At 40.8% G+C, this 13,010-nt stretch overlaps 1 protein-coding gene across 1 annotated transcript in view; it reads left to right on the forward strand.

The window, feature by feature from the left end:
- The first annotated feature begins 7,920 nt into the window (after positions 1–7,920).
- Positions 7,921–13,010, forward strand: part of LOC126044974 (melanopsin-like) — a 49,245-nt gene continuing 44,155 nt past the window's right edge. Inside the window, exons 1-2 of the mRNA XM_049815446.1 lie at positions 7,921–7,954; positions 9,459–9,599. The gene's annotated coding sequence lies outside the window, so the exon portion shown is untranslated. The remainder of the gene's footprint in view (positions 7,955–9,458; positions 9,600–13,010) is intronic.

A 13,010-nucleotide genomic window follows, 5' to 3' on the forward strand; every position in this document is an offset into this window, starting at 1 on the left:
ATGGGACTCAATATATTTCCTCAGGGGCAAAGGGAGAGGTAGTTTCCTGTTTTTTAAAGTGCCAGAAAGTAAATCATGTCAGTTGGCTCAGCAAAATGAAATACACTAATTTCTGTATGAGCCAACCTGAAATGAAATGCTGTTGTGGTTTTTTTTTTTAATATTCTAGATTAATACAGAAAATTTCCCATATAATCTGTACTTCTCTGGAAAAAGTTAACTGAAAATGTATTTCTGTTTGAAATGACCCCAATAAAGATCTCTTGGTTAGTTCTATGTAAAACATTGAAGATATACTTAGTCCTTTGCTGACTTCTTGGTTTTAGCACTACTTTGAATGTTCAGTAATATTAATACACCTCTGCTATTTTAGCCAGGGTAGGAAATTGAAAAACCGGCAACAGGTCAAGTATAAAAAACGTCTGCAGATATGTTTTGGAAGACAGCTTAAGAGAGTTCTTAAGCAGGCAAGTCAAAGGGAAAAAGTACTTATACAATCAAATATGGCCACAAAAATTAATCCATTTAAATAATTTCTAGCATGTTAATACGTGTTCAGATGTGATAAACTTATAGTGATTCTATCCTCCACACACAGGCTTTTAAAGCTAGGCTGGATGGGATTTTGCCACTGATGGACAAGAATGTGCCATTAGCGCTGGGATGTGAACTGCTGCAGCAGTCCATTTGCTAATGTAGGATATCTGTCCTCTAGCTATGGTTTTTGAAGGGCAGACCATGTGGTGTCCAAGATGTCAATTCTTTTGTGAAAAGTCCCTCCCAAGTAGTAGCACTATTTTAACAGCATAATGTAGCAGATGCTTTACTATGGGAGAATCAAGTGCTATCTCCATAACTCATTGTCTCTTCACTTTTCACAGGTTAATCCAATTTCAACAGTTCTTTATAATCAGGTAGAATCATCACAGATCCATTATATTTAGCTAAGTCCTACTGTTCTGTATTCACGTTTTGAGCTATGGGTAAGTGTAAAGCAATAGGTGAATGTAATGCCATTTTATGAATGTAAAGCCATTTTATGCTAGACCTTACAAACAGAACAACACTAGCTTTGTAAACAGACTTTCCCTGTTCTTTATCCTAAGCAAGAATCCTGAGGTTTTAAAGTGTTGTGCAAATCTGTTAGCTAATATATGCTAGCACGTTTTAAGAAGTGTGGCTTTTACTACAGTAGTAACACTCTAAAGGTCTAACAAATTTTTTGTATAGTTAACATTAAAAGTATATATAGAGATACTTTTTTGCTCTGAAGCAAAATTAATTTCATTCTCAAAAAGGTACAAGATAAATCTATGCAGTAAACTCATAGTTGGAAACTATTGGTCTCTTTTGGGGAATCCTTTGCTTTCTGAAAAATGTGATGGATGTGCACTAGCTAGCATGCTTGAATTCAGAAATTCTGCTTTTATACTTCTCTCCAAAATCTACCAAATATCCTTTTCTCCAAACCTGTGAAGGTTTAGCAGTGCCTCTTTTAACCTCTGTTAACCACAAAATTTATTTGTCAGTATAAGCACCTGGACAAGCCATAGTTTTGGAAACTAAATCTAAACCCCAGGATAAGTTTGCTAGGTACCTAGTTCTCATATCTGGAAGCCAAAAGTTTTTTGGAAGACATTTTTGTACCAGCATTTGTAAAGATAAAATTATCAGTTTGCTGGCACCCTTGTTATTAAGTGTGCTGAGTTACCACTTTTAAACAAAAAATACTTCATAATAATTTACGTAAATTTTATAAACCAAAACCAGCTTCTATATTTTCAGTTTTGGCTGTAGTACATCTTTTAATGAGTCAACTATTAAACCAGGTCCGTGGCTGTAATTTTCCTGCCACAAAGGAAGAAAAAACCATGCCTTCATCAACTCCTCGTCTTTGACTTTAATTCTTCTTCTCAGTTCTGGCTAAGATGCATTTTGCCTGCAGACTTTTCATGAGGTGTGTGACATCACTAGGAAGTACCATGTCCAGAAGCAATCATATGGTATCAACTCACGCTTACATTTCCTTTCCAGATGGGACCACTTCAGTTAGGTGGATGCAGAGCAGCTGTGGAATCAGCTGAAAGAGTTAAGAAATCCTGTGGAGAAAGCAGGAGGCTATCTGGGTAACACAAAAGCAGTGGTGATCAGGAGGTGGGGAAATGTTTATGCCGGGAAGGGACTTTTAGAAATCTTTATACATGCCAAATCTGTCAAGACTGATAATTGGTATTAGCAATAAGTTATGCGATTATCATCAGATCACAGTGAAATAGTGACAGCGAATTTAACAAGATGTTTATGTAGTTAATCCTTCGGTTGATGTATGGTTTATAAAGTGCTACAGTGATAATGAAAATGTCATGCTGTCAATGAGGTCACTCAAATGAAATAAAGGCAAGTTGGTGCATGGGCAAAATTGAGGTTGTACAATTTTGCACAGTGCTGTACTACGCACCGTGCTGTGTTCCTGTGAGACCAAAACCGGATCAGGGAGGTCTGAAGTGAGAGGTGCTGAAAGAAACAAGAAGCAGGGAGAAGATACAGCATCAGCTGCATCTCAGGCAATGTTGCCTGGAGGCAGCTGGGGCAGAGGTGCCTGTTACACTGAAAAGTTGTCTCTGAAAGACAGTGCCCAGGAGGAAGATGTGTCTGGGGGATGCTGTTTTGGCTCTGTGGGTGAACAAGGCCACAAGTCAGCTTTGGCAAGCGGGACAAAGACAGTGGAGATGGCTTGCTGAATCACCAGCCTGGTTTCCCAGGCCAAGATATGCCTCGGAGAAATCCCTGGTCAAGCTAGAAGGACAGACCAAGGTTAGATTTGTTGTAAGTGTTGTCATGTCTGTGTTTTTCTTTTCTAGCTTTGTTTCATGCTTGTAATCCAAAATTTAAACCTTGACTCCGTTGAATAAACTTGGTGCTTTTCCTTTTATTTTTTTTTTCCTCCAGCATTTAAAGTCAAGCAGGTGACTCATGGCTTACTTTCCCAAGCCCCAGGGCATGTGTTTCCCATACCAGTAACTGTTAGGAAAGCTGCTTTGAGGCTCACTGGTATTATTTAGACACAATATGAAACAATTCCCAACAGGAGACCGGGCAGTCAGATGCTGGAAGAAGTTTTCCAGTTGTTGGGAGGCTGAAGTCTGCTTGGGTAAGGACTGTTGGGAGCTCCTACGTCAGCCACTTGAGCAGCCCTTTCTGGGTGTGCTTAGCTAGTACAAAGAGCCTCCCCAAGCAGAGGGGAGGAACCTCAGGCTGCACCAAAGAGCAGATGGTGGAAACAGATTCCCAAGGGCCTGTATCGCGTCCCAGCCCGAACAGGGTAAACTACAGCTCACCTGATTATCGCAATCTACTGTGTTATAATTAACTGAGCAGCTACATCTATGCTTCTAGCCTATTTCAGCTGCAAATCAACATGTGTGCTCATGCATTAAAAAAGAGATCTGGATATGTGAGGGACCAGGAGCAAAGGCGTGAGCAGCTCTTGTTGCTCAGCTGAGTCAGGAACTCACAAGGCTGTGGTAACGCTGTCAGGTGCTATTGCTTCTCTGTATGCTGACAGGCATTCCATGGCCAGATGGTCCTTCGGATCAGTAAGTCACAGACATCCAGTTGCCTGTGCAAGAATACCTTTCTTCACCATCCAATGTCACTGGGATCAGACAGTCTGGAATATTCTGGTCAAATCTCCTCTTATCAAGTCTTGGTTTTGCTGCTAAAACTCTCAAATCATTTTGGATACAAACAATTTGGTTGCACCAAACTACATCCTCGGCTATCTTCTCTGTGATCATTATGTGGTATTTGGCCAAGGGAAAAACTGGATCTTACAAACATATGTGGGACTATTCCAAATCTCTATGTAGTTATCCACAGCTACAAAGGCGATGGAAAGCAGAGGTTTTTCTGCCATTCCATTATAAGCCCTATATAAATAAGACCGTTTTGGCAAATTCATGTCTGACATGGCTGCTTTCTGAAGAGCAGCAGTAGAAGACGTACAAAGATGATCCGTCACATATTTGAATAGTCTTCATCTGTTTCTGTGTTTAACCATATTCTCTTCTACCCCTTAGAGTCTTCTCCAGTCTGCTGCTCATCTCTGTTTCTTCGTCATAGTCAGACAGAGGTTGCCTTGTGCTCTGCTTTTTCCCTTACAATTTCTTTGTGTAATGACTTTCACTTCTGTGTCCCGTCTACTAGCCCAGCCAGCTGGTAATTTATCTCCTCTTTTCACTTTTTCCTCCCCATTTACCTACCTGGTAGCCTTTTTCTAGCTAGCTTTTTAAAGGCTTAGTCTGCTGGCCATTTTTTCTGGTACTTCAGTTCCTTCCAGTTACCTTTTATAGCTCTGACCATAGGGCCATGACCCTCTTCTGAAGGATTCGGCTCTCTGTGGTCTAAGACCTTGCTGTGATACAGCACAGCTGCAAAACCTTGGCTTGGACTTCTGAGAAAACTGCTTAATTGTGAGAAAGTACAGAGATGAGAGCCTTGCAAGATAAGAAAGTTAAAACTGCAGGCAGAGGCAAGATTAGAAGCTCAGGGGTTCAAGAAAAAACCCACAGAGATACAAAGAGGTATAAAACCGAAGGAGAAGACGGGGTGTTTGAAGTCGGTAGGTCAGCGACATCAAGGATCAGCCTGCCCAAGGGGTGATGGAGGCTGGGCCTTCCCCACCTGCCCAGCAGATCTGGCAGCAAAGGGTCAGCAGACATCTAACCAAGAGGGGAAAGCAATATTAATCTTTACTCTAGTAGCTCTTCAGTCCTAGCTAGCTACTGACTGTATTAGCCAGTATGTAACCGTTTGTACTTTGGAGTTGTGGGTGGGCTGCTTGCTGACTTTCTTTGTAAAAGTTGCCCGGAGAGGGAGGGCTACATGACACTTGCAGGCTTTTGTCTCACTTCTAAAACCTGCAAGGCAGTGCCACGAAACATCAGCTGTAGCAATTTTTTTTTCTTGTTGTTCCACTGCCAGTTTCTTGTAGCCTAATGTATTACTTTTCTTCTGCACTGCCAAGTTGCCCAAGCCCTTCTCTCTCAGGACGTTGGTTGTTACCGTGCGCTTTCTGTATGAAACCTGAGCTGAGCAGATCTCGCTGGTGATGGAACAAAGTACTGTTTTCCAGTCACTGAATATAGATTTAGGGCAGCATACTAGATATCCCGAGGGACCCTGGGCTCTGTTGGCAGGCAGCACTGACTTAGGTTTATCTAACCTTTGCGATGAAATTCAGAAGCCCAGAGCGAGTAATCACATTTTTGGTTCCTAGCACAGCACATTACTCTGCAATAACTTTTAATTCCTTTTGGCAGTTAACTATTCACCTAAATTTCCACTTTTCCAAGCATCACAATATCTGCTCATGGTCTCTTGCTTCCTGGAAAATTTGTCTCCTCGAAAATCGGTGGTAGATTCTCATTTTCTGTCATGACCTGAATCACCTGAAAGCCTCAGCAGGGGCTTGATGAGAACAGTTCTGTGTTGGGCAGACTTTTAAATTTGGAAATTAGGTGGAGGAAAAAGTGACCAGAGTGAAGAAGTTAGAAAAAGAAAGGCCAATACTCTCAAAGGAAAGGCTAACAGTTAGTGATTTGTGCCCAGAAATAGCTCTCATCAACAAGATGAAAATAGAATAAGGCTGTGTTTTTAATGAATGTCTGAAGATCAGTGCTGTAGACCAACTTCTGTTCCCACTACCCTAACACAAATATATAAGCCCAAATGAAGCTTGTGATATAACAGTAGAATTTGGTTCCATGATTTAAGGAAAGTGATTTGTTACTCGGGTCCCAGTGGCTAAAGGAGAAACTGACAGGGGTATAACAACTGAATTTGAACAGGTTTCACTGAAAAGCAGCTTCGTATTTCTCCTCTGTATCATACCGAAGCCAAATTTGCCATCATTTGACTTTACTAGATTGAGATGGAAGGACTGAATTTTTAATTTAATTTTTATTTTATTAATAACAAAACCCCACGGCAAATCTTGCCGGTTGAGCACATGACTTCTTCCCTCCTTGGCTTATGAAGCTACACCACTGCTGTGATGTTCCATGAGGTGTCTTTGTCTGTTTCCTCGGCATCAGCTGTTGGTTTCTGACAGAGCTGCAACACTGAACTTAATGGTGTAGCTGGACAAATAGTACAACATGAAACATACCTGAGAGCTCACAAAGCTATGCTGTTTGCCTGACAGAGTCTGCATTAGGCACTGGCTGCTTTGGTTCCTCTTTAGCAAATTTGGTAAATTCTTCTTGTATTCCAGTTATAAAATTGAATGGTTCCAGTCATTCCTTGAATGATGGTAATACACTGTTCTGACTGATGGAGTGGGCAAGAGAGAATTGGATGATCTAGCTGGATTTTTTCCATCTCTGAATTTTTGGTTTCTCACTGTTCTACTCCTTTCTTTTGATCTGGAAATTAGTTTGAATAGAAGTTGCATTTGAATATATGTTGCTAAGGTGTCTAAATCTCAGAGACACGTGCCTCGCTGCCAGAGTGTACCTCTGACAGAGAAGCATTTAGTTCCTTTTCTTTGTATCATTTGGGGAAAAGATGGGGAGAATACTTGGGAGCATTGGGAGAAGCTTAAAAAAAGAGTAAAAGAACTGAAGAATTTATTTTATACTGTCTCCCTGTTATGCTATGCAGCTATATTTCTTGAATTTAACTGCAGCAAAGTGTACTTTACAGTCTAACATTCCATTATGTTTCTGAAAGAGCAAGAGATGTTTTCTTCTGTAGGCCAGCCTTCTGCTGAGCTGAACAGTCAGATGGAGAGTTCAAAATTGCAGTTACCAGAAGAAATGATCGGTAAAGGCACGCTTAACTTCAGCAATGAATTATTCACTATATTAGGAAATGTTTTTTTAATTGAAATGAATTTTTATCAAAGTATGTATCTGCATAAACATGCATGCAGGCACTCCCAGCAGTTTAGGGTGTATAATCTGACCTGTTTATAGCTCTAATCCAAAATTTTCTGTAACATCTATGCATAAAATTGTGGTTTAAAAAAGCCCACTCTATTTAAAATGTTTAAAAGAAATATGAAGCCTATTTCAGATATACCTGAAATGGTCCTCAAAGTAGCCCAATGTAATTCATCACATCTCCTGACAAAAATCTCCTTTTAGCCTGTTGTTCTAATATCTTATTCCATCTGCTTCTCTCTCTGCTCTGCAGTTTTGAGCTTTGAGGAAAAGTATCTATCCCTGAAACCACCTAGAGCTCACAGCTGCTTTTACATTCTGACTATCCCTTGTTCACTGTGTGTTTGGGGAAAGAAGTTTAGATCGTTTCAAAGCTTTCTTCATGAATTATTTCTAGAGGAAGCAAAGCTTCGTCTCCTTCTCGGGCAACATGTACCTTTGTGGTTTGGTTTCTGTAATAAATGCGGGAAAGAAGCTCTGGAAGTAGCTGTTCTTGCTTATGCCTGTTGCAAAGGGAAGGAGGACACCAGCTGGTCACAGAAGCCCAGACACCTGAGTCCTGTACCAACTTCCTTCGTGGTATTTATTCATCAGGTCTCTTTATTTCTATGTTCTGCTCTTAGGAAAGGGGTTTGATCTTAAATGTTTGATCTTAGTGAAGTGCTGGTTTTGCAGTAATAGCTATTTTGCTGCAGAAGGTAAGTGCACCCTGATGACTTCTGTACCAGATGGGATAGGGATTACAGAAACCCATGTGGCATGAGACCAAGAAAAGCCCAGAAATGGGCTCAGTCCGTGACAGAGAAGAGATTATAGACCAGAGATTGTATGGTGAAGGGAAGAACAGGGTTTGGGGTAGCCTTTTTGTTTGTTGTTTCTTCTGGAAAAAATGTGAATTTAAATACCTCTTTCTAAGATGTTTCTTCTAAATTGTGCTTCTTTTATTTTCTGGAGCAGAATTGAAGTTTGTGAAGAAAAAAAAATCACAGAGGATATGGCCTGAAAGAAAGGTTACATAATTCGAGTTTGTTTTTCTTTAATTTTAGCGCCTGCATTTGAAAACCAGTCTCAGATTCACATGTCAAATTGTTATCCAGAAGGTATTACTGATGGCTTATTTTCAGAGCGGAGATGAAATTCAGGTTTCTTCTCACACAATACTACATTTATCCTGAAGCATCTAATTCAGTTACTGCACTTTATCGCTTTTGTTTTCTGAGGTAAGAATCAACAGTGGGTTTTGTATTTGCCATTTCTTGGAGATATTTAGACAAGATTCTAAACAATATTTTAAAGGAGCTTGTAGTTTAAATTCCATTTTATTCTGGGTCAGCCTTTGTTTTAGGGCAATATTGGGCCTAAAATAGATGAAGAAATTGTTGTGTATTGGTCTTCGCATTCACAGTACATCTTGAGAGCTTCTGAAATTTATTACTATCTCGTACCCTTAATTTTAATGGGAACTGGATTTTAGTTCCCCTGGTTTGAGAGTTGACTAGTAGGAATAGATCACAACGAAGGGGCCTGCAGAGCTGGAGCTGGTGTCTGATGACTGAGGTGCTATCTGTCAGGGCAAAGCTCAAGAAGGTCACATCACACGTGCTTCCATTGCCGCACTCTGCAAAGTGCCGTAGTCAGAACACAGCAGACCATTACCTGCGAGCATACTGCCTAGTGCACGCAGAGCCGATGTCACCGTATCACCAGGGACTGTCAGAGCTGTGTTAGGTGCCATGGTGGATCCCCTGGAGCCGACACTTAACAGGGCAGAGCATTTTCTGCTAAGTGTTTGGGGCTGGGAGGTCGGGGCGGTAGCACGGCAGTTGCCTAACGTGTATTCCTTCTGGATTTTAACAGCTGTCCCTCTGGCTCTTCAAGGACGTGCCGGTCATAGTTACTTCACATGCAAGTATAATCTTCCCTCCTTTGGCATATAGAAGCTGAAGACTTATAAGGGCTTCCTTGTTTCTGCATGTCTCTTTTTAAAACAGTGGTTGAATTAGGGAACCAATACCAAGTTTGGGTTTCTTTTTTTTTTTTTTGACCTTATTACCAAGAGCCCTTGTAAGCGTTGATAGGACTCTGATACATTCAGCTTCCAGGATGAAAGTCTCCAGGCCAGCTTTTTACACAAAAGGATTTTGTTTTAAGCATTTAAAGTGTGAAAATGTTTCCATTTATAGAAATAAGTCACCTTTGACCAGAAATGGAAAACTTCAGTATAGAAGATAACAGTACAACAAAAAAATGTCTGTGTGGCTGTCACTGCCATGACTTTGACAGCAAAAGTTGTGACTTTTAGGGTTTTTCCATAAGTTGTTGGAGAAAACTTTGTGATTGAATGAGGCTAGAGGAAAACTTGTGAGTTAGTAAAAAATCAGAATGTCTTTCCTGTGGAAAATTCTGGTATCACAAAATGTGTTTTTCAGCCAAAATGAGTGTTAAAAGTAAAAAATTCCGTATTTTGTTGACTAAAATTTTGTCAAACAATGATAATTTGGGGTTGGTTTACAGGACTGGTGGTGCAGCAAAGCTGCTGATCTGAGGACCCTGTTCCAGGAAAGGTCCATTTCCATCCCAGCTCAAACAGTCTTTCTAGAGGGTACATAACAGTGCTAGAAGCAGCAACTAAGAGCCAGGATTCCTGTTCCCCAGGTGAGTGTCTCCCCAGAGGACTATGAATTTGAATTCCTCTTCCCTTGTCTTCTGGCCCTTTGACGCTTGCATTTCTTCCTCTGCTGTTGCCTGCCTCCAACAGAGATAACACTCTTTGGCTGCGGCTTGGTGCTGAGGCCCCTCTCCTGGGAGGCAGGAGCTTCAAAGGCCATGAAGACTGTAAGACGTGGCTAAAAATCCTCTCCTATACCTGAGAAAATGAATGTTTTCACCTAAGGAACAAGATTGGCAGTGGATCTTGACTGGGTTGTTCTTTCCGCGGAAAGGACTGTAGGAAAGGGTGAACCTGAGATGAAAAATCATGGCTGAGTCCTGGGAACTTACTCCTGCTGGTGGAATAAGGGGATAGGAGGGATATCAACCCCTATGGGGTAAGGAGAAGGAGGCTGGGAGAAGGAGAGAGGAATTATGCTGAAGCCCCTGTTCCAGCAAAGGCCACTGCCTTAGGTACCTCTAGCTTCTCCCTCTTGGAGTCACAGCAAGCAAGGGTTTCTGTAGGCTTGGCATAGTCAAAGTAGAAAGAAAAGACAAATGCATAATTAAATTCTACCATTGGCATTAACATATGCCCTCTGTTAGTGAGGGAGGAGAAGAAAAGAGTCAAACTTTTATAGCTTTACACTTTTGCTAGTGAGATGACCTGTAGATAAGACGTATCCTGGATAAGCGGTGCCATGTCTTCTTTTTTGTCCTTTGTGAGCAAACTGTGAGACACGCATTCTAGTCCTGTGATTGAGTCTAACCCATGCCTTGATGTTAACTGGCTTCATTTTATATCCAAATCTTAGATCATATTTTAGATGTTCAGAAATTGAAAAATTGTTGGGTTTCCATGGTGTCTAACCCTACCTGAGAAGCAGTTGACTAGGCAATTTCTTGAGAGCTTTTCCAAGCCCTTAAGTTTCTACAGTTCTCTCATTCACAAGACAAGCTGGCCTGGCCCATGCTAACTCTTTGTTTTCCTTTGCAATTAAAATGTTTCAGCTGTCATGTGAAATATGTGAGACTTTTCAGAGGTGTCAGAAGCTCAGTAGGATGACACTGAGTGTTTGCACTGCAGTTTATAACAATGCCGAGATTAATTCCCAGATCAACCTTGTAGCTATTTTAAACCAGTGGAAGATATGGACTGCTAAATTAATCCATTTTGCTCATTGGCATATGATTCTGTTTCCACTTTTTATTTCACTCTTCCTTATTCTACAGCTCAAAACACATTTCCAAACATGCCTCTGTGCCATCCCAAATTGAACATGTGACTGTAGATTATCCATCAATCTTTGACAGCCTGGAAAGGGCTTTGGATGCTATTTCTTTTCCTTTTAAAGCTAGACTATACCAGTTCAGTGGCTGTGTATTTCTCTTTCATTACACTCTCTTCTTCTGCCAGTTTTTTGTTGGTTTTTTGGGGTTTTTTTTTTGTGGGTTTTGGGGGGGGGTGTGTGTGTGTTGTTTTTTTTAAATAATCATGCTCGTCCTATTTTGTACTCTTCAGTGATCATAGCATGGGTGGCCACAAGTCTGGCCATAATTCCTTAAAAGGACTGAGATCTCTGACATGACTGTAAGAGAGGGGGAGTGTGAAACTCTATCCCATCCCACTGAATCTGTAGCCTGGAGGAGGTTTTTGGTGCAACTCTGTTTCCTCTGCCATTCTAGATAATAGTCCTTAACGTACACTGAATTTAACCTGCTTTGCTACCCTGTATTACTAGTGTTCACAGATTTCGGGGGAGCTGGTCAGGCAGGCTGTTGTCAGACCCATGTGCCCCAGGAGGCAGCACATGTGAATTGTCTGTTGGATGTGAAACACCTTTGAACCTCGCTGTGTTGCCAGAAATAATGTTTTTTTCTGGAGTGCCTATGTTCAGCCTGCAGTGAAAGAAAGAGGACCTTGGTGAAGGCTCAGATCAAAATTGACTGTTGCAGTGTCCAGCGCCTCTTGATTGACTACTGGGTCTGTCTTTGTGCCTGGATGTTTACAGTCAATCTCTGCTCTCTCCCTGTCTGATGGGGATGGCAGGTCTGCAAGATCTGTGATAAAGTCTTTATTACCAGTGGTAACTGGAGAAATACTAGCAGACTTTTCCCAACAACTGCTCAATCCAGGATTCAGCACCAGTTCCAGCTGTTGACAATTATACTCTCCCTGTAGCTTTGCTTAGATGCGGTGTTTGTCACAACAGATCTAACCTGTTAAACAGATACTGCTTTTTGCTCCCACAGGGATGCCTTTAGTGACAGATAAAATTTTTTCAGTGTAAGGTAGATAATGTCCTTCAATTTGTTAAATTTGCCAATTGCTTTGGGAGCCTCTGGGATGGAAAGCGTCATAGAAATTTAAAGGGCTATTACTCATCCTAAATGACTCTGCTCCATTTTCTAAAAAAAAAAAAAAAAACAAACAACAAACAACAAAAAAAGATGTATACTTCTTTCCTGCATTTTGTTCAATGTTTGATTGGTTTCTCTCAGTCTCCACATGGAACTACTACCATTAGTTCCTTAGCCTAGGATCTCAACTACGCTCAGAAAGAACATTTTTCTGACCTTTGTTAGGCAGTTATTTACCTTACCTACTTCCCTAGTTACTTTAGCAATCTGTTTTCTGTGGCTAATTTTAAGGCACTGATTTTCAGTGCATTTTACTCAAATACATCATGAGTTTAAGCATGCAAATGCAGATCCTAATGCTCAGTGAGTCCAAATACTTTGTCTGGTTGTACTCACTTGATTGATTTACTGTGTTTTCCCATGTCCCAGGATTAATTACAAACAGCTGAAAAAGAAAGGCCTGACAAAGAACTAATCTTTGTGTGAGTGCAGGGAAAAGAGCTGTGTGAGACAGCAGTCCAGTAAGCCTCTAGCTGGAGGCTTAGTTGCACCTAAACGCTGTCATTCATGGAGCCAACTCAAACTATCAATCAAAACTCTGTCAGTCTAAACAAGTCTGAAGCTTGAAAAAGTTTGCTTTAGTTGGCATTTAACTTCCCCTTGGCATCCAGTTCTTAGCTTTAGAGTATCTTACACAAAATAGGGTTCATTTTGAGTCTAGCTCTGTGAGGTGTGTATAGTGGCCTGACCTCAGAGAAGTTTCAGCTCCAACTTGCAGATGTACGAGTGAACAACATAAGCAAAGCAAGCAGTTCCTAAGAAAGGACATCTGAGCAGTTTGTCAGGTCTCTCATTTTTTCAGAAAGCACCATTTCCACATTTCTGTAAGTAAAGAAAAAAAGTGGGTGTTAGAGGGCTGATCATTTCTCATGCGGCCTCTGTTGTCTTAAAAAATATTTAGAATACATTAGTGATAAAATATGCTATCAGCCAACAAATTATGAATCTACAGGTTCTGAAACTGCAAAGATAGTTATAGTACTTCTGAAATCATGT

Source organism: Accipiter gentilis, chromosome 12 (genome assembly GCF_929443795.1).
Source record: "Accipiter gentilis chromosome 12, bAccGen1.1, whole genome shotgun sequence".
Classification (NCBI taxonomy): domain Eukaryota; kingdom Metazoa; phylum Chordata; class Aves; order Accipitriformes; family Accipitridae; genus Astur; species Astur gentilis.